We start from the raw sequence: 19,828 nt of genomic DNA, 5'->3' as shown, positions 1-19,828 counted from the left end.
TCGCTTTCTGTCCTCCTCTCTCTTTTTATCCCCCTTCGTTCTCTGTCCGTCTGTCCTCTTCCTTCTCTCTCTGTCTGTCCTCTCTCTATGTCTATCCTCTTTCGCTCTCTCTCTCTCCATCTGTCTTCTTACTCTCTCTCTCTGTCTGTCCTCCTCTTTCTCTCTCTCTCCATCTGTCCTACTCTCTCTTTCTCTCTTGGTCTGCGCTCCTCTCTCTCTCCATCTATCCTCTTCCTCTCTCTGTCTGTCCTCTCTTTCTCTCTCTCTTTCTATGTTTCTGACCCTTCCTCCTCTTTCTCAGTCTGTCCTCCATCTCTATCTTTCTGTGTCCTCTCTATCTGTCCTTCTCTCTCTTTCTCTCTCTCTCTCTCTATCTCCAGCTGTCCTCCTTCTTTCTCTGTTCTTGGTTCAAACCTACCTCTCTGGCAAGCTTTTGACTTTCTGACTAATATTTCTCTATGTGTCACTTTTCTTTTGTAATGCTGCTGTGAAGCATCCTGGAAAGTTTTATTAAACTGAAGGTGCCGTATAAACGTAAGTTGTTGTTGTGCTTTCATGAAGGAAAGCACAGTGAGTTCAGTGAATTGTACAGAGTGAAACCAGACTCAAGGCATCTGATCCACCCAGACTGTAGAAAGGATAAAACATCTTCCAGTCCACAGCCTGACACCAGGACAATCTTCCTCATCACCTCACCTGGCCGTTCCGGATGATTTCGGAATACATTTTCCCTTTTCCGATCAGCCTGGGTCACAACCTTGAACCAAGTGGTGCTGAGCAGGTCACCGGTTACACCCCACTGCATCTTCATTTGGCCGCAATCTCAAACCCCCTGACCCCTTCTGTCACACAGTTAACCCCCCCCCCACTCTCCGACCCTCGCCGAGAATCAGCGCTGACATCAAACGGGCCGGTCAGTACACCGGATACCTCCATGCTTCCTGGTCAAGGGCGCAGGGTTAACTGACCTGCCACCTCCCAGATCTGTCAAGCGAACTTGGCAGTGCACGGACAGGCCGTCCCTCCCGGCTGGGCTGGGCTGGCCAGCTGGGATCCCGTGTCGCACTGGTCGCCTCATTCATGGCCAGTCGGAGAGCGTTTCAAATCCCCCGTCCCACCCCCGCCACCCCCCGTTCACTCGCTGACCTCTCCCTCAGCTTTGAAACGAGCGGGTTGTTTGCAGAGTGCAGGGGGGGGAGCTGATAGCTGCAGTGTAAGGTTACAAAGTGGCGTGTGTGCTGCCAGCTCAGCAAGGAGCCCACAAATTCCCACCTTTGAAGTCAGCGTCCGGCTTCCTCCGGCCAGGGGTCAGATTTACCATTGTCCTGGGAGCATGAAACCTAGCACCTCCCTGACCACCTCCCCCCCCCGCCCCCCAGTCGCCTGTCGCCTGTGTTAGAGCGCAGGCTTCTATGAACTGGCTTCCATTGTGTGTGGAGCCAGCTCAGCAGAAACAAAGGACACCAGAGGCCTCTGGCCTCCAAAAGGAGCACGTTCCCTCGTCAGCACACAGCAGCATCTTGTTTAGTTCAGTCTATTCTCGCACCTCCCTGAGCGACAGTTCCAATCCACCGTCAGCAGCTTTCCCCCAGCAAATATCAAGCACGTTACAGCAAAGAGCGTCCTCCGAAATGGCGTCTTTCACAACCTGGGGATGTCCCCAAGGCCTACCCAGGCGACGCAGTACTCTTGAAGCGTAGCCACTGTCCCAATGCGGGATATGTGGTTGGCGATTTGATGTGGAGATGCTGTCGTTGGACTGGGGTAAACCCAGTAAGAAGTCTCACAACACCAGGTTAAAGTCCAACAAGTTTATTTGACAGTAAACCCACAAGCTTTCGGGGTTTGCCCCTTCGACTCACCTGACCAAGGGGCAAACCCCAAAGGCCAGTGGATTTACTGTCAAATAGGCTTGTTTGGCTTTAACCTGGTGTTGTGAGGCTTCTTACCATTTTGGCCATTTGTGCAGAGCAAGATCCCACAAACAGCAAAGTGATGATGAGCAGGCAGTCTGTATTACGATCTGAAGGATTATACGTTAGTTGGGACTCGGGGTGCAAACTCATTGATTCCCGGCTTGGGTCACTGCCTGTGTGGAGTTTGTATGTTCTCCCTATGCCCGCGTGGGTTTCCTCCAGGTGCTCTGGTTTCTTCCCACTATCTGAAAGATGTGTGGGTTAGATGCATTGGCCACGCTAAATTGCCATTTAGTGTCCCAGGATGTGTAGGTTAGAGGGATTAGCGGGGTAAAAAGTAAAGTTTGTTCATTAGTCACAAGTAAGACTTACACTAACACTGCAATGAAGTCACTGTGAAATTCCCCTAGTCGTCACAATCTGGCCCTTGTTCGGGTCAATGCACCTAACCATGTGTGGGGTGAAGAGGATAGGGCCTGGATGGGATTGTGGTCGGTGCAGGCTCGATGGGCCAAATAGCCTCCTTCTGCACAGTAGGGATTCTATGATTCTCTGATCAAAGCCTTTCGAAAACCACAAAGCAGTCAGTCACCTCCCCTGCCCAGGAGTCTATTCCCTGACACAGTGTCTGAAATCTGGCTATCCAGAAACCAGAGTTATCCAAAAACCGGACACTTTTCGAACATGCCACGCCTCAATTTTAATTGAGTTAAATTGGACTTAGCAACCCTATAGCACAGAAGGAGGCCATTCGACCTGTCGAGTCTACACCAACAACAATCCCACCCAGACCCTATCCCCGTAATCCCACACATTTACCCCACTAATCCCTCTAACCTACGCGTCTTGGGGCACTAAGGGGCAATTTAGCATGGCCAATGCATCTAATCTGCGCATCTTTGGAGCATGGGAGGAAACCGGAGCGCTCGGAGGAAACCCATGCAGCCACAGGGAGAACGTGCAAACTCGACACAGATAGTGACCCAAAGCCGGGAACTGAACCCGGGTCCCAGGCGCTGTGAGGCATCAGCGCTAACCACTGTGCTACCGTGCCGCAAAGGCAATTTACCCGAACTATTGGGTGAGGCACTGCCTTGCAGCCCAGAACCTAATTGGCTATCCCTCCCCTCACCACTTGCTGCGCTAGCTTATTACCATGTTTCAAGTGACACCCCCCCCCCCACCCGCCCAACCCGAAATTCGGCACAGCCTCGGTCCTGATGTTGCCGTGTCTGAGACATTGCACCTGTGTAAAATTGCCAAATACCACAGATCCTGTGAACGAAATGAAGCTTACTCAAAGAAAGCCCACTGTCTGCGTTAACCAAACACTAGGAAGTCTCCCAACACCAGATTAAAGTCCAACAGGTTTATTTGGAATCACGAGCTTTCGGGGCACTGCTCCTTCATCTCTGAAAGCTCATGATTCTAAATAAAGCGGTTTAACCTATGCCCATCCCAGTACAACGCCGGCACCTCCACACCATGGCAAACATCGGGAATTAGCGATTGGTGTTAAACCTGACTGTAAATACACATTGATTGGGAAAAGTGAGGTTTCCATAAGAAAGCAGCTCCCTCTATTGGGTTACTGGTAATATAACACACAAGAGGGTACATGTATGCAGATCCAGACACACCAGGGGGGAAAAAATAAATAGACGTGCATTTGTATAGCACCTTTCACAACCTGAGGACGTTCCCATTGCGCTTTACTTTCTGAAGTGCAGATACTGTTGTAATGCAAGAAAACCGGCAGCCAATTGGTGCAAGGCAGCCTCCCAGCAACAGCGATGTGACAAGGACAAGATAACCTGTTGTGATGTTGAGGAATGTCTCGTTGGCCAGAACACCAGGGATAACTGTCCTGTTACTCTTTTCTACCAGACAAGGCAGACGGGAGTCACTGCTCAACATCTCAGTTGAAAAGCAGCTTCCTCAACATTTCCTCAGTGCTGCTTTGAAATGCTAGGCTGGAGTTTGTGTTCAGGTTTTTGGAAGGAAGCTTGCACCGACAAACCTGTGGCTCAGAGGTGGGAGTGCTGCCCACTGAGCCAGAGCTGGAAACTAAGGTCTGAATTTTCATGTGGATAGAGAACAAGGTGCCATATGGTCCAGGGACACCTTTGGGACAGGTCACGACTCCTTTTGGATTGTTAAAATTAGACATGAATGTGCGTAAAATGTGCAGAAACCCATCAGAACTATCAAGCTCAATGGAACTGTCAAGGTGTCATGGAATTTAAACCTCCTGCCCTTTAAATATTTGAAATCACTATCTGTTAAAATAAACAGTACCTGCAATTCCACTCTGTTTATTATTGTAGGCCTAAGGAATACCATTGCAGAATTAGCGCTACATAAATGATTTCACAACCTCTCATTGACACAGCAGAGTGCCTATTGTTTCACTCTCATATTGACAGCATTAAATGGTTAGAAATTCTTTGAAGTGGGAGTATGAATATATTTGCTCGTTTTTAAAAGGTATGAAAGGGAAATAAATGTGGTGAAATGTTTTATTTAATCAATAAGAGATATTGTTTTTGAAATGGGGAATTCATCAACAGACATTTAAGAACTTTATTTAAATCCAGTATGGCTTTTGAGATCTGCCCAAGGTGGATACTGGGTGAGTTGGCACTTTGGTTTCATGCTAGATATAAGGGCAAAGGGTAGTTAGTGTGTGGGGGCATGGGTTGGTGCTAAGTTAGCAAAGGGCCTTGGATGATTTGAGTGGGTGAAGGCTCATTATTTTCCATATCTTAGACAAATTGCCAGAGCAATTTCTCCTAAAACAAACAGCCAGCCCAAGCGACCTTCTTTTATGTTTAATCATTCAATGTTTGGCATTCATTTGTTTTATTACAGGCTTGGCTGGCCGTCTAGATTGGGAATATTAAGGATGCCTCTCTCACACCTCAGTATGTTACCCTGCTGATAGGTGGGGTCAGAATGAGAGACCTCTTTAAAAATGTAATGAAATGAGAAGTACTTTGAGGGCAGGAGTTCACTATAAGGCTTTCTCTAATGTCACATTTATCCGAGTGAGGACAAGCGTAGCCTGGAATCAGTAAATAATGAATTTAAGGAGCCTAGATCATCCTACTTGACAAGATCACTAAAAATAAGTCATTTTCATTCTCCATTTTGCTCCTAGTCTAACCTCTCTTGCAGTGTCCCAGAGACACTCACCCCAAGCTTGAGGGACAGCACCTCATCTGCCAATGAGGCTCTCTATCAGGACTTCTGCTATTTTGTTTCCTTCACTGATTTTGGTTTTATATTTTTCTTTCTCTTTTTTTTGGTTTCCAGATAACAACATTCTGCCGTTTGCGCCCCTCCGAAACACATCTTTCGTCACTTTGCCTGTTTCATTACCACAATCTCCGGCCTTGCACCACCAACGCTCTTGTTGTTCATTTCTCCAGCCATCCATCCAATCGCAGTCCTTCCCTTTGGTTCTTTCGCCCACCTTCCACTCCCAGGCCGCTCCCCATACCCCTCCACCTCTCGCCCTTCCCCCATCCTTTCACTCTATCTTCTCTCCATTCTGGTGAAAGGTCATCAACGTGAGACGTCAACTCTATTTCTCTCTTCCCAGATCTTGTCTGACCTGCTGAGTCTTCCCTTAAAGCACCTTGGAGGCTTTTACTGCAACAACAACTGATTTAAGCACCTTGAATAGAGTAAAATAGCCTAATGCCTCTCACAGCAGCATTATAAAGCAGAATTCCCCACTAAGCCACATCGGGAGAAATTAGGATTGGTGACCAAGGAACGTGGTCAAAGAGGTAGATTTTAAGGAGAGTCTTGAAGGAGAAATGTGAGGTAAAGAGGCGGAGAGGTTCAGAGAGTGTATTCCAGAAAAGAGCAGTGAGACTGCTGAAGGCATGCCCCCAATGTTGGACCAATGCAGATGCTCAAGAGGGAAGAATTGATGAGTGGAGATATCCGGGAGGGTTGGAAAAGATTACAAAGGTAGAGAAGAGGAGAGATAGGGTGACAGATACATTAAAAGTTTTCAGTTTATTTATTAATGCCAAAAGCAGGCTTACATTAACACTGCAAAGAAGTTACTGTGAAAATGCTCTAGTCACCACACTCTATGTTTGGGTGCACTGCGGGAGAATTTAGCATGGCCAATGCATCTAACCAGCAGATCTTTTGGACTGTGGGAGGAAACTGGAGCACCCGGAGAAACACAGACACAGGGAGAAGGTGCAAACCCCACACAGACCCGAGCCGGGAATTGAACCCAGGCCCTGGTGCTGTGTGGCGGCAGTGCTAACCACTGTACTGCCCAAAAAGTTCACAATTTGAACTGTGCTGAAAGTCCGGTTGGATTTGCGGCCAGTACACGACCGTAAGTTGGAGTAAACTGAGGCCGGTTCTTTAGGGCCTTAGCTGCGAGACCGTGAGGCAGCAAATCAATAGGATCATATGGAGAGCTGACTGCTCAGTCTCCCAGCAAGAGCCAGTTGCTGGAGATAAGCGATGACAATGGCAGGGCTTTTGTGCTCCTAATCCTCCAGCTGTGTCTTGTAGATTTATTTGACTGACACCATGTTTGAGAACAATAGGATACAAGGAAAACAACCCAAGGAATGTAAGAAAGGGAACATGAAGAGCCTGACACATGGATTACATCCTTCAGTCCTTATCGATTGCCGGCCTCATCCATCTGCCATTGGCTGTCAGTCAGGGGCAAGTGCAGCATCGAGGTAATCCTGCCGTGAACACCAGGCCACAAAGAAACTCTCACTCCGTTACATTTTTAAAGAGGGCTCTCACGGACAGCGTTCAGCTCCTCCCCCCACCGCCCCCCCTCCACGGTAACTTATGACTTGGCCATGTACCACGGTGTTTAACCCCCGTGGGAAAGCCTGGCTCCAAGTCACTCTCTGATTGATCTGACAAGACAGGCAGTGCTGACGAAAGCATTCCAGAATGTTCAGCAACTAGGGACCAAACCAGGCTTCACTGCAAGGCAGCGGAGGGTCAATCCTCACCTTCGCCCACTGGCAGGGTAGCTGCTAAGGGTATTTAGGTGCCGGAGGAGAACCCTCAGCCTTACGTCCACCCAGCCTCTTCCCCCCTCTCCCTGAATTAACTTCCGCTATGATACATCAGTATGAATAAAAATTCTGCATTTGTAAGTACAGATTTATCCTGCATTCAAAAAAGAACATTCTGATAAAAGCAAATTCCTCCAGAGGCTCCTGTTTCCTCCTACCATCCAAAGATATGCAGGTTGGGTGGACTGGCTGTGCTAAATTGCTGCTTAGAGTCTCAAGATGTGTAGTTTTTTTTTAATTTGATTTGATTTGGTTTGATTTATTATTGTCATATGTATTAACATAGTGATAAGTATTGTTTCTTGCATGCTCTGCAGATAAAACATACCGTTCATAGAGAAGGAAATAAGAGAGTGCAGAATGCAGTGTTACACTCATAGCTAGGGTGTAGAGAAAGATCAACTGAATGCAATGTAAGTCCATTCAAAAGTCTGACAGCAGCAGGGAAGAAGCTGTTCTTGAGTCAGTTGGTACGTGATCTCACACTTTTGTACCTTTTTCCCGATGGAAGAAGGTGGAAGAGAGAATGTCCGGAGAGCGTGGGATCCTTGATTATGCTGGCTGGCTGCATTGCCAGGGCAGGAGGGAGTGTAAACAGAGTCAATGGATGGGAGGCTGACAGAAACCAAGCTAATGCTTCAAGTCCAATGTGATCTTTCTTCAGAGCTTATTGGCACTTATTGTGCATCGTAGGCAAAACTGTGAAAGAGCAAAGAACAGTATAGCAGAGGACCAGGCCCATTGGCCCAATAAGACTGTGCTGACACATGACGCCTTTCTAACCTAAAGACCTTTTGCATCTATGTGGTCCATCTGCCATTTCAGACTTGTTCTCAGGTAGATCCTTCAAGCTACCTTCATCGTAATGCTGTGAATGAAGACACTTCTGTAAGGAACCTTCTTGCTTCCTTTTGTCCTGGCTAAGTTTCAACCTTCCATTAACAATACGTACCAGGCAAATATTTTCCCCATGGGCCCTGATGCCTTGTGACGCAGTTGTTTACTGAGAATTTCATAAATAGCCCATACAGTTTATCACTCTCCCCCGCCATTCCCCCCAGTTTTCCCATTCTGGGCAAGCATCTCACGGTTGTACTAGTTTCACCATCTGGGAAATTAAATTTAGACAGACTCCAGATCAATTCTGCCATCGATAGGGAGATGGATTAGGTATACCGGGTACACAGGTCACTGAAAGTGGCAATGCAGGTGGTGAAGGTAGTCAAGAAGGCATGCGGCATACTTGCCTTCATTGGCCAGTGCACTGAGTTTAAAAATTGCAACTTTATAGAACCTTAGTTAGGCCGCACTTGGAATATAGTGTTCAATTCTGGTCGCCACACTACCAGAAGGATGTGGAGGCTTTGGACAGGGTACTGAAAAGATTTACCAGGATGTTGCCTGGTATGGAGGATGTTAGCTTTGAGTTGGAGAAACCTGGTTTGTTCTCACTGGAACGATGGAGGTTGAGGGGTGGCCTGATAGAAGTCTACAAGATTATGATGGGCATTGACAGAATGGATAGTCAGAAGCTTTTTCCCAGGGTAGAAGAGTCAATTACTAGGGGGTGTAGGTTTAAGGTGCGAGGGGCAAGGTTTAAAGGAGATGTACGAGGTAAGTTTTTTACACAGAGGGTGATGGGTGCCTGGAACTCGCTGCTGGAGAGGGTAGTGGAAGCAGATACAATAGCAAGTTTTAAGGGATGTGTTGACAAATACATGAATAGGATGGGAATAGAGGGAAGTGGTCCCCAGAAGGGTGGGGGCTTTTAGTTCAGTCGTGCAACATGGTCGGTGCAGACTTGGAGGGCCCAAGAGCCTGTTCCGGGGCTATAATTTTCTTTGTCCTTTGTTCTTTGTTCATTCTCTTGTCTCAGTTACTGCCCAGATGGGAAAGGTGAAAATTACCCCCTGGATATCTCTGCTGAGTCTAACAGCACAGGCATGTAACCCATTTACAAATAAACGGGCCCACTGGCATTAACATTAAGGCTGATTGGAAAATCCAGGCTCGGGCAGTTTATTTTTAATTTCCCTTCAGTTTCCAAGGCCTGAAGCTCAGGAATTTCCTCCCTAAACCTCTCTGCCCCTCCACCTGCCCCCTTTCTCACTAAAACCCTCCTGCAAATCTACCCCCCACTCTAATGTCCTAACATCGCCGGTTGCTTGGAATCACAGTTTGTTTGACCGTGCTCTCTTGTGAAGAACCTCGAGGAGGTTTATAGGCGCTGTACGGGTGGATACCAGTTGCTTGCTATCTCCTCCTCTCTGTCAAGAGGTCACAAGCAAAATGCTGCCCTTCATCAATTATAAAACGCATAATTCCACATGGCTAACATCTGATTCTAATCTGAGATTGCAATCCTGGACGATTTCCTTATGCGCTGTAATTTAATTAAAGCAGCCGCAATTAAAACAAGGCAAAACTGCTTCATTCATCTAACTTACAACTGTCTTGAGTTTCATGGAGTCCCATAGAATTGCTACAGTGCAGAAGGAGGCCATTCAGCCCATCGAGTCAACATGGGCATATAGAACCATAGAATCCCGACAGCACAGAAGGAGCCCATTAGAGGGATCAGTGGGGTAAATATGTGGGGTTCCGGGGATAGAGCCTGGGTGGGATTGCTGTTGGTGCAGGGTCTATGGGCCAAATAGCCTCCTTGTGCACTACAGAGATTCTATGATTCTTTGGGTTACTCTAAAAGCAGAGATATGTTTTTGAAGCTTTTTATCTTACACTAATCCCAAATTTCAAACACTACAATAATTTATACTACAGGAGAAAACATTCACTCTCTCCACCACTGATGCAGAGTCTCAGCTGTGTGTACCGTTTGGAAGATGCACTGTTGCCACTCACCAAGGCTCCTACAACAACACCTTCTAAGTCCACAATCACCAGCATCTAGAAGGACAATGGTAAAGGTTGGCAAGTTAACCCTGATTGGCTATCATGTTGCCATGGACAAAACAACAGGGAACTATAGGCTTCTGTGCCCCTGGTAATTCAAAACAGCCTGAACATATTCCTTTTGTTTGCAGTGCATGGACCCAGCATATGAATGCATGTCACTTTGAGCAAGTGTAAATGTGCAACACTATGAACTCAGCTGATCATCTTAAACTGACCGTTAGTGTAACTTCTAGGCGCACTCAGGATTGTTTGAAATTTGGTATCCTTGCATTCGTCTTGATAAGTCAAGGGTGAAAAGCTTCAGCAACATGTCTCTCTTCTCAGCAACATTCAAGTTCTATATGACTGAGCGATTATTTATAAAGTTTATTTATTAGTCACAACTAAGGCTTACATTAACACTGCAATGAAGTTACTGTGAAATTCCCCTATTTGCCACACTCTGGCGCCTATTTGGGTCAATGCACCTAACCAACATGTCTTTCAGACTGTGGGAGGAAACCTTATACACTTTCACTTGCGTACTCAACTTAACCTCTATGTTTTAAAAAAACATTCAAGAGATGTGGCAAGTTGGATGATAAGATGCACAAAGTGTGAGCTGGGAAGCTGGGCTTTTTAACCAGTTCTGGGATGAGAGATGGCAGCATTTAACCAGGGTTTGATTTGATTTGATTTATTATTGTCACATGTACTAGTATACAATGAAAAGTATTGTTTCTTGCACATTATATAGACAAAGCATACCGTACACAGAGAAGGAAAGGAGCGAGTGCAGAATGTAGTGTTACAGTCATAGCTAGGGTATACGGAAAGATCAGCTTAATGCGAAGTAAGTCCATTTAAAAGTCTGACAGCAGCAGGAAAGAAGCTGTTCTTGAGTCAGTTGGTACTTGGTCTCAGACTTTTGTATCTTTTTCCCGATGGAAGAAGGTGGAAGAGAGAATGTCCGGGGTGCGTGGGGTCCTTGATTATGCTAACTGCTTTTTCAAGGGAAGTACAGACAGAGTCAATGGGTGGGAGGCTAGTTTGCGTGATGGATTGGGCTACATTCACGACCCCTTGTAGTTTTTTGCGGTCTGGGGCAGAGCAGGAACCATACCAAGCTGTGATACAACCAGAAAGAAAGGGGTGAGGTGCACGGGATGAGATTTTGGGCTTTGGCACCACTGGGAGTGAGTTGGTGTCAGAGTTTGAAGTTATCTGGGAAAGGTGGGTAATAGGTGCGTTCAGGGAAGTGGTTGGTTGGGGGTGGGGGTGGGGGGGCGTGGGGGGTGGTCGTTAGTGGGGGTGGTGTTGTGATTGCCTAGTGCCTGGATTGTAAATACTTTTCATCCGAATCAGTCTTGCTCAGTTAAGTTTCCAGAATCTGGTGTTTTCTTTCCCACATAGCTGGATTCATTTGAATGACACAGATCTAAATTTAAACTAAACAAACCTTTTCATAATTACCCTTGGTTATTCCTGAAACTGTAACCCTCACCCAAAAACCTCTTGGCATTTAACACTCTTGTTTTGTTTTTGAGCGGATGATAAACACAGAAGTGTTTTTCCCACCGTGAGTGTTACCGCACGCATAAGGAATCCTACTGACGCGTTTGGGAAATTTTGTATCGCTCACAGGCTCTGACAAAGGTTTTTGGCGGTAACTCTCCTTGATTGATGCCCTATGGTCTGGTGGGGGGAGCGAAGCTGCAACAGCCACAACTTGCTGTGTGCTTACCTCCTGCCCCCACCTCCCAATTGCTGAAGCCCACCCCCCTACTAGGATCCAACTTCTTCAGAATCATCTACAGGTTTTCGACACCAAGTAGCGCTCTCTCTCTCTCTCTCATGCACTGGTGACCATTAACTGGTGGAGTAAGTCGAGATGCTGAGGTGATGGCCGTCTATTTGGCCAGAGGTGGAGGAGTTCTCTTGCTTTTGCTGTCCTTGTTCTCCTAGATGATAGCAGATAGTTGTGGATTCAATGAGTGTTGTCCAAAGAGCCACTTGGCAACCTATCCACCACTTTGAACATTCAGTCCCTCCATCAGTGACACACTGATGGGAGAGTCAATGCAGACCTGGCTCCTTCAGCACTGTAGGGATTCTATGATTCTATGACTGTCCAGGACAAAGCAGCCCACTTGACTGGAACTCCATCCAGCCCCATAAACATTCACTCCCACCACTGACGCATAGTAGCAGCAGGAAGAAATCTCACAACACCAGGTTAAAGTCCAACAGCTTTATTTGGTAACAAACGCCACTAGCTTTCGGAGCGCTGCTCCTTCGTCAGGTGAACGGGGAGTTCTGTTCACAAACAGAGCATATAAAGGCATACACTCAGTTTACAGAATACTGATTAGAATGCGAGTCTTTACAGCTAATCAAGTCTTAAAGGTGCGGACATTGTGAGTGGAGATAGCATTAAGCACAGGTTAAAGAGATGTGTATTGTCTCCAGACAGGACAGTTAGTGAGATTTTGCAAGTCCAGGCAAGTCATGGGGGTTACAGATAGTGTGACATGAATCCAAGATCCCGGTTGAGGCCGTTCTCATGTGTGCGGAACTTGGCTATCAGTCTCTGCTCAGCGACTCTGCGCTGTTGTGTGCTATGATGGCCGCCTTGGAGATCGCTTACCCGAAGGTCAGAGGCCGAATGCCTGTGACCACTGAAGTGTTCGCCAACAGGGAGGGAACAGTCTGATCTTTGGTAAACGTTCTCCAAGGCAGCCTTCACGGCACACGACAGTGCAGAGTCGCTCTGCAGAGACTGATAGCCAAGTTCCATGTACATGAGGATGGCCTCAACCAGGATCTTGGGTTCATGTCACACTATCTGTAACCCCCATGACTTGCCTGGGCTTGCAACATTTCACTAACTGTCCTGTCTGGAGACAATACACACCTCTTTAACCTATGCTTAATGCTATCTCCACTCACATTATCTATACCTTTAAGCCTTGATTAGCTGTAAAGACTTGCATTCTAGTCAGTATTCTGTAAACTGAGTGTGTGCCTTTAAATGCCTTGTTTGTGATCAGAACTCCCCACTCACCTGACGAAGGAGCAGCGCTCTGAAAGCTAGTGGCGTTTACCACCAAATAAACCTGTTGGACTTTAACCTGGTGTTGTGAGATTCTTACTGTGTTTACTCCAGTCCAACGTTGGCATCTCCACATCATGCATAGTAGCAGCCACATGGAAGTGATGACCCAATGGTACTGTTGCTGGACTATTAATCCAGAAACTCAGTTAATGTTCTGGGGACCTGGGTTTGAATCCTGCCACGGCAGATGGTGGAATTTGAATTCAATAAAAAAACATCTGGAATTGAGAATTAACTGATGACCCTGGAACCAGCGCGATTGTCAGAAAAACCCATCTGGTGCACTGATGTCCTTTCGGGAAGGAGATCTGCTGTCCTTAACTGGTCTGGCCTAGATGTGACTCCAGAGCTACAGCAATGTGGTTGACTCCCAACTGCCCTCCAAGGGCAACTAGGGATGGGAAATAAATGCTGGCCAGCCAGCGATACCTGTGTCCCACGAATGAATAAATAAAAATATAGCAATTCACCAAGGCTCCTTAGGCAGCACCTTCCAAACTCACAACCACTACCATCTAATCGGGTAAGAGGTGAACACACATGGGAACATTATCACCTACAAATTTTCTGCCAAATCAACCACCATCCTGACTTAGAAATGTATCGTCATTCCTTCACTGTCAGTGGACTGAAATCCCCTCTCTTAACAGCACACTGGATGTACCTACAGCTCAGGCACTGCAACGGGTTCAAGAAGGCGCCTCATTACCACCTTCTCAAGGGTAATAAAAACAAAGGTGACGCCCACATCCCATGAAAGAATTTTTAAAAACTCATTGATGTTTGTGGAATCTTACTGTGCACAAATCACACCTTTCCCTCCAAATCATGACTTCATTGGCTGTGAGGTATTCTGGGGGTGTGCTGAAGTGGTAAAAGGAACTATATATTGATGCCAGTTCATTCTTTAACTGCCTGAGCTGATACAAGTTAAGGCCTTTCTGCTAAAAATGCCCAGGGCATCCACAGTCGATAAGAATCAGTGGCTGTGGAATACAGAATACGCTCCACAATACACACACACACACACACACACACACACACACACACACACACACACACACACACACACACACACACACACACACACACACACACACACACACCAGAGAACGAAACAAGAATGCGATCACGGATGAATGATCAAGGTCACCTTCCAGCCCGGATTAAACTCCATGCATTATTGGTCCCAAGTGAGTACTCTGACGTTACAGATCAACACATGTCAACAAAACGCTGGAAAAGGAAATACTGAATAAATTATACAAATAGTGGAAAACTGGACAACAAAGATGGAGCCAGCCTCTGATCCCGCATGTTGTAGCAGATTAACTCACTTGAGAATTCACTTCTCAAAGGAATCGCAGGTAGAATCCCGACAGTGCAGAAGGAGCCATTCGGCCCATCGAGTCTGTACTGGCCACAATCTCACCCAAGCCCATAACCCCACCCAAGCCCATAACCCCACACATTTACTCATGCTAATCCTCTTGACACTTGGGTCAATTTAGCATGGTCAATCAACCCGCACATCTTTGGACAGAATCATAGAATAGTTACAGCACAGAAGGAGGCCATTTGGCCCATTATGTCTGTGGCAGCCTTCTGCAAGAGCGACTGAGCAAGTCCCACTATTGGGATCCAGCTTCAGTAGATATCTTGATGGACCAAAATTTGACTGCCTTTTGCATTCTCCCATTGGCGTGTGGCTTTGAGGGTGAGGGTGGTAGGTAAAATCCAATGGGCACCTTCCTGGGGCCTACCCAGCCAATCCCAGCACCCCCCACTACAGTTTTACCAGCAATGGGGACATGTTGGACGCTCCCTTTATCTTTGGGCCAAATGAGGCTTTTAAGTGGACAATTAATTCCCATTTGAGGGCCTCATTCTTTTAACAAAGCAGCCAACACGGGAGGTTTCCTTGTCTGGGTCGATGGACAGGTTTCTTCCTGAACAGGCCTCATGGATTAATCGGATGGTGGCCCCCGCGAAGCTTCCTCTCTCCCAGTGGTCTCCCTAACACTAACCCCAGTCACTGGGGTACCCAGGGATATCCTGGACTCAGCTGCTGAGCTGAAACCAGCAGAGCTTGCCTCCTCGAACCCTGAGCGCACTACCGGCAGTGGCCATAGATATCAGTGGCGTTGTTAGTACTGAGCTGTCGACCTCAGCTTTCCGAGGTGGGACATCCTGTTCCTCAGAGGGGTGTAAATCCTGCCTCCAAACTATCAATTATAGATTGCTTAAAGTGCAGAAGGTGGCCATTCAGTCCATCAAGCCTGCACCGACCCTCCAAGCATCCCACTCAAGCTCTACCCAGGTAACGCCACACAATTAACATGGCTAAACCCCTTAACCTACACACTTGGGACACTAAAGGGCAATTTTAGCATGGCCAATCTACCTAACCAGCATAGCTTTCAGATTGTAGAAGGAAACTGGAGCTCCCGGAGGAAACCCACGCAGACAGGGGAAGAGCATGCAAACTCCACACAGATAGTGACCGAAGCTGGGAAGTGAACCTGGGTCCTTGCACTGTGAGGCAGCTGCGCTAACCACTGTGCCACCCTGCTGCCCATCAAATGGCTGCGGGGCAACTGTTCCTCGTCTGGACAGGATTCCCAACCCCAGGCATTTTAGCTGATGGTCCATAATGGGCGGCACACTAGTACATGGTTAGCTTTGCTTCTTCACAGCTCCAGGGACCTGGGCTCGATTCCTGGCTTTGGTCACTCTCTGTGTGGAGTTTGCACATTCTCCTCGTGTCTGCATGGGTTTCCTCCCACAGCCCAAAGATGAGTGGGTTAGGTTGATTGGCCATGCTAAAAATTGCCCCTTAGTGTCCTGAAATATGTAGGTTAGAGGGATTAGCGGGTAAATATGTAGGCTTATGGGGTAGGGCCTGGGTGGGATTGTGGTCGGTGCAGATTCGATGGGCTGAATGGCCCCTTTCTGCACTGTAGTATTTCTATGGTAATTTCTATGATAAAATTCAGTCATCAGAAATGCTCCGTGTGTGCACATCAAAAGAAAGCCATTGATATGGTTTTACCTCGTGCCCACAATACCAATCTGCAATAAGCCACTGGGCGGCAGGGTTGGCACAGTGGTTAGCACTGCTGCCTCACAGCGTCAGGGACCCAGGTTCAATTCCCAGCTTGAGTCACTGTCTGTGCGGAGTTTGCACGTTCTCCCTGTATCTGTTTGGGTTTCCTTCGGGTGCTCCAGTTTCCTCCCACATTCTGAAAGGCGTACTGGTGAGGTGCATTGACCTGAAAAGCTGCTGGAATGTGGTGACTAGGGGGATTTCACAGTAACTCCATTACCGTGTTAATGTAAACCTTACTTGTGACTAATAAATAAATGTTAAACTTTTTCCTGGAGATACATAGAAATCAGATTCCACAGGAACCGTCAAGAGGCAAATGGCCGTGTTATTGAAGAGGGCACATTGGCAGGGTTATGGGGGAGAAGATGGTGCATGGGACCAAACTGGGCCATTTTTTCAAAAAGTAAAAAGAGACACGATGGGCTGAATGGCCTCCTTCTGTTCCTATAATTTGATGTACGATCCCTCGAATCTTTCTCTTGTTCTCCAGATTGGCAAACTAGCATTTTATCCCCTGCCCCCTGATTGGCCTGAGAAGATTTGCTTGAGTTGTTTTCTTGAACCCCTGCAGTCTTAGTTAGATGGTGCTCTCTGAGTGGTGTGAGGCCAGGACTTTGACCCAGTCACTACGAAGGAATAGAATGCACAAGAGCAAATCAAGAGAGTGTGCTGGTTGAAGTGGGGGCGTGGAGGCAACAAAATTCCTCCTGTTTGTGTCCTTCTTGGTGACAGAGAGAGACGAGGAGGAAGACGTTGTTTACATTCAGATCTATAAATCCACGCAGAAAGGAAGTTCAGGACCAGGGAGAGTCCAGAACCAGGGGTAGTCCAGAACCAGGGGTCACAGTCTGAGGATACAGGCCAGACCATTTTGGATGAAAATGAGGAGACAATTCTTCACCCAAAGAGTGGTGAGCCTATGGAATTCATTGCCACAGGAAATTGCTGATGCCAGAACATTGAATGTATTCAAGAAGAAATTAGATATAACTCTTGGGATAAAAGCACTTGGGGTGAAAGGGATCAAAGGTTATGGGGAGAAAGCAGGATTAGGCTATTGAGTTGGATGATTAGCCGTGACTGTGATGAATGGCAGAGCAGGCTCAAAGGGCCGAATGGCCTCCTCTTGCTCCTATCTTCTATGTTTCTATACAAAACAACTACAAATCATATTATTCATAAAGATTCAACCTGCATTGGAATTTATACTCCTCTCATGTCTGGTGACTTCAGCTATAAACTCCCCCTCACTGTCCCAACAATCAATAAGCTACAATATAGACTGTGTCTATTTTAATACCAAATCAATACAGTTGTATTTCAGTCCAAGTGTTCAAGAGACAAGGCCTGTGAGGTATGGTGTGCCAGGATTTCTCATTGAATCGTAGAATCCCTACAGTGCAGAAGGAGGCCATTTGGCCCATTAAGTCTGCACCGACTCTCCAACAGTGCGTCTCACCCAGGACCACCCTCGATCTACCCCTTAATGCCATACATTTAATCCCCCTAATCTACACATCGCTGGACACTACTGGCCACTATTGGCACAAGGCCAATCCACCTAACCTGCACATCTTTAGAGTACCCAGAGGAAACCCACGCAGACACGGGGAGAATGTGCAAACTCCATATGGACAGTTATTCAAGGAAACCGGGTCCCTGGTGCTGTGTGGCAGCAGTGCTAACTACTGTGCCGCCCATTGCAACACCTTCCACATCTGACCATATCCAAGAAACCCGCTAACCTAAATCAGCCACAATATTAAAAACCAAGGACAATCAAAGGGCTCATATCCTTTTAACTTTATTTCACTGAACTCTATCTCCCCCTTCTTGCAGACGTGTGTGTGTGTGCATGCACATGTCTGTGTGCCTGTATGCGTGTCTGTGTGTTTGTGTGTGTGTGTCTGTGCTTGCTCGCGTGCCCGAATGACTGTATGAGGTTCGAACATTTGACATTACATTTTTATTATTTTTCTTGGATTTAGTGGTTAATAGATTTGCTCTTTCTCTGACTCAAGTAAACCTTCTTTGGTTGGCTCCTCATAGCTCTCAGCTTAAATAATTAAATACATGCCGATTTGGAAAGTCAAATCCTTGTGCAACAGAAACATAAACCTTTGTTGTGACCACATGAGGAGATAGAACAGAGAGGAGATGGTTCCCTCCTTCCACCTGATCACTACATATCCTGGTCAAAACTACAATCACAATCTAAAACTGAGCAGTGCGCCTCTTATAGTCACCTACAATTTTGACAATTGTGACCATGTCCCATCAATTCCGGTTTTGCCTTTGATCAATTGTTCAATTAACCTCTTGCCATCGATAAGTGCATCCGAGTTTATAAGCTAAATTAAAGAAGCATTGATCACTACAGTATATTGATCCACTGGCATGGAGAGCTGGGGGAAGCAGAAAGAGGATCTAATTCAATAATCAGTTCTTCTCAAAATGACTAGGCTACAGAAGAGAGCTGTCCCTCATCATGCCACTCACAGTGTTACCAAAGTCTGACATTTAAGGAGACCCTGCAGTTCAGAGTGAAAACTCCACGTGGACACGGTGACAGAAGAGTGGGTGGCCACCAAAGATCCCAACAAAACTGTTCAATTGTTCTGTGTTTTGATGATGAGTCTGTTGACTGGCTATGCCTACTGTGTTCGGTTGTTTATGCCTGGACGTGGACTTAGAGAAAAGTAAACAAAGCTGGAGAAAGAGCTGGAAGTCAGAGGTGGAGCATGGATTAGACACTTTCAAAGCTAGGAATCCTGTAGCAATAACTCACTTCCTGACTCCCCAAAGCCTGTCTACCATCTACAAGTCAGGAGGGTGGAATACTCTCCACTGGCCTGGGTGAGCGCAGCTCCAATAACACTTGAGAAGTTCAACACCATCCAGGAGAAAGCAGTTCCTTGATTGCCACCCTTTTCACAAACATTCAGTTCCTCCGAACAGAAGTAGCCGAGTGTACCATCTACAAGATACAGTGCAAGAACTCACCAGGGCTCTTTAGGCAGAAACCTCTAGACCCATGACCTTTATCACCAAGAAAGACAAGGGCACCAAATACCTGGGAACGCACCACCTGGAGACTCCCCTCCAAGTCACTCGCCATCCTGATTTGGAAATATATCGCCGTTCCTTCACTATCGTTGGGTGAAAATCCTGAAATTCCCTCCCTAACAGCACTGTGGATGTACCTACACCCACAAAGAATGGAACAGCTTGAGAAGTTCCGCTCACCACCATCTTCTCCAAGAGCAATTAGGGATGGGCAATAAATGCTGGTCTAGCCAGCAATGCCCACATCCTGTACATCAATAAAATAAATATACCTTGCCATAATTTTCCTGCACTATTTCCATTTCCCTTGGTGTCAAAAGTCTCGTGAAATCTATCAATTTCTGTCTTGGACATGCTCAATGACAGAGCTTCCACGGCCCTCCAGGATAGAGAATTCCGAAGTTTCACCACCTTCTGAGTGAAGAAATTCCTCATCATCTCAGTCCTAAACGGTCTACTCCTTACTCTGAGACTTTGTCTCCTGGTTCTAGACCCCCGCTCCCCAGCCTGGGAAAAGCTCCTCTCTGCATCTACCCTATTGAGCCCTTGATGAACTTTGTGAGTTTCCATGGGATCACCTCTCACTCCACTAAACCTTACAATGGGCTGAGCCACAATGGGTAAAGAATCCCCTCTGCCAGTTAACCGT

General features: G+C 46.8%; 1 protein-coding gene across 6 annotated transcripts in view; it reads right to left on the bottom strand.

Moving 5' to 3' along the window:
- Nucleotides 1-19,828, bottom strand: part of smyd3 (SET and MYND domain containing 3) — a 664,143-nt gene that overhangs the window by 190,784 nt on the left and 453,531 nt on the right. Inside the window, exon 1 of one of the 6 annotated variants that reach the window (XM_080200787.1) lies at nucleotides 969-1,052. The exons of the other annotated variants lie outside the window; for them this stretch is intronic. The gene's annotated coding sequence lies outside the window, so the exon portion shown is untranslated. Of the gene's footprint in view, nucleotides 1-968; nucleotides 1,053-19,828 lie in introns of those variants that run through there. 6 annotated transcript variants of the gene reach the window in all.

The sequence above is a fragment of the Carcharhinus amblyrhynchos genome, chromosome 12 (assembly GCF_965287045.1).
Source record: "Carcharhinus amblyrhynchos chromosome 12, sCarAmb.v2.hapA, whole genome shotgun sequence".
Taxonomy (NCBI): domain Eukaryota; kingdom Metazoa; phylum Chordata; class Chondrichthyes; order Carcharhiniformes; family Carcharhinidae; genus Carcharhinus; species Carcharhinus amblyrhynchos.
Note: the sequence above shows the minus strand (reverse complement) of the source record. Positions and strands in the feature narration are given on the sequence as shown.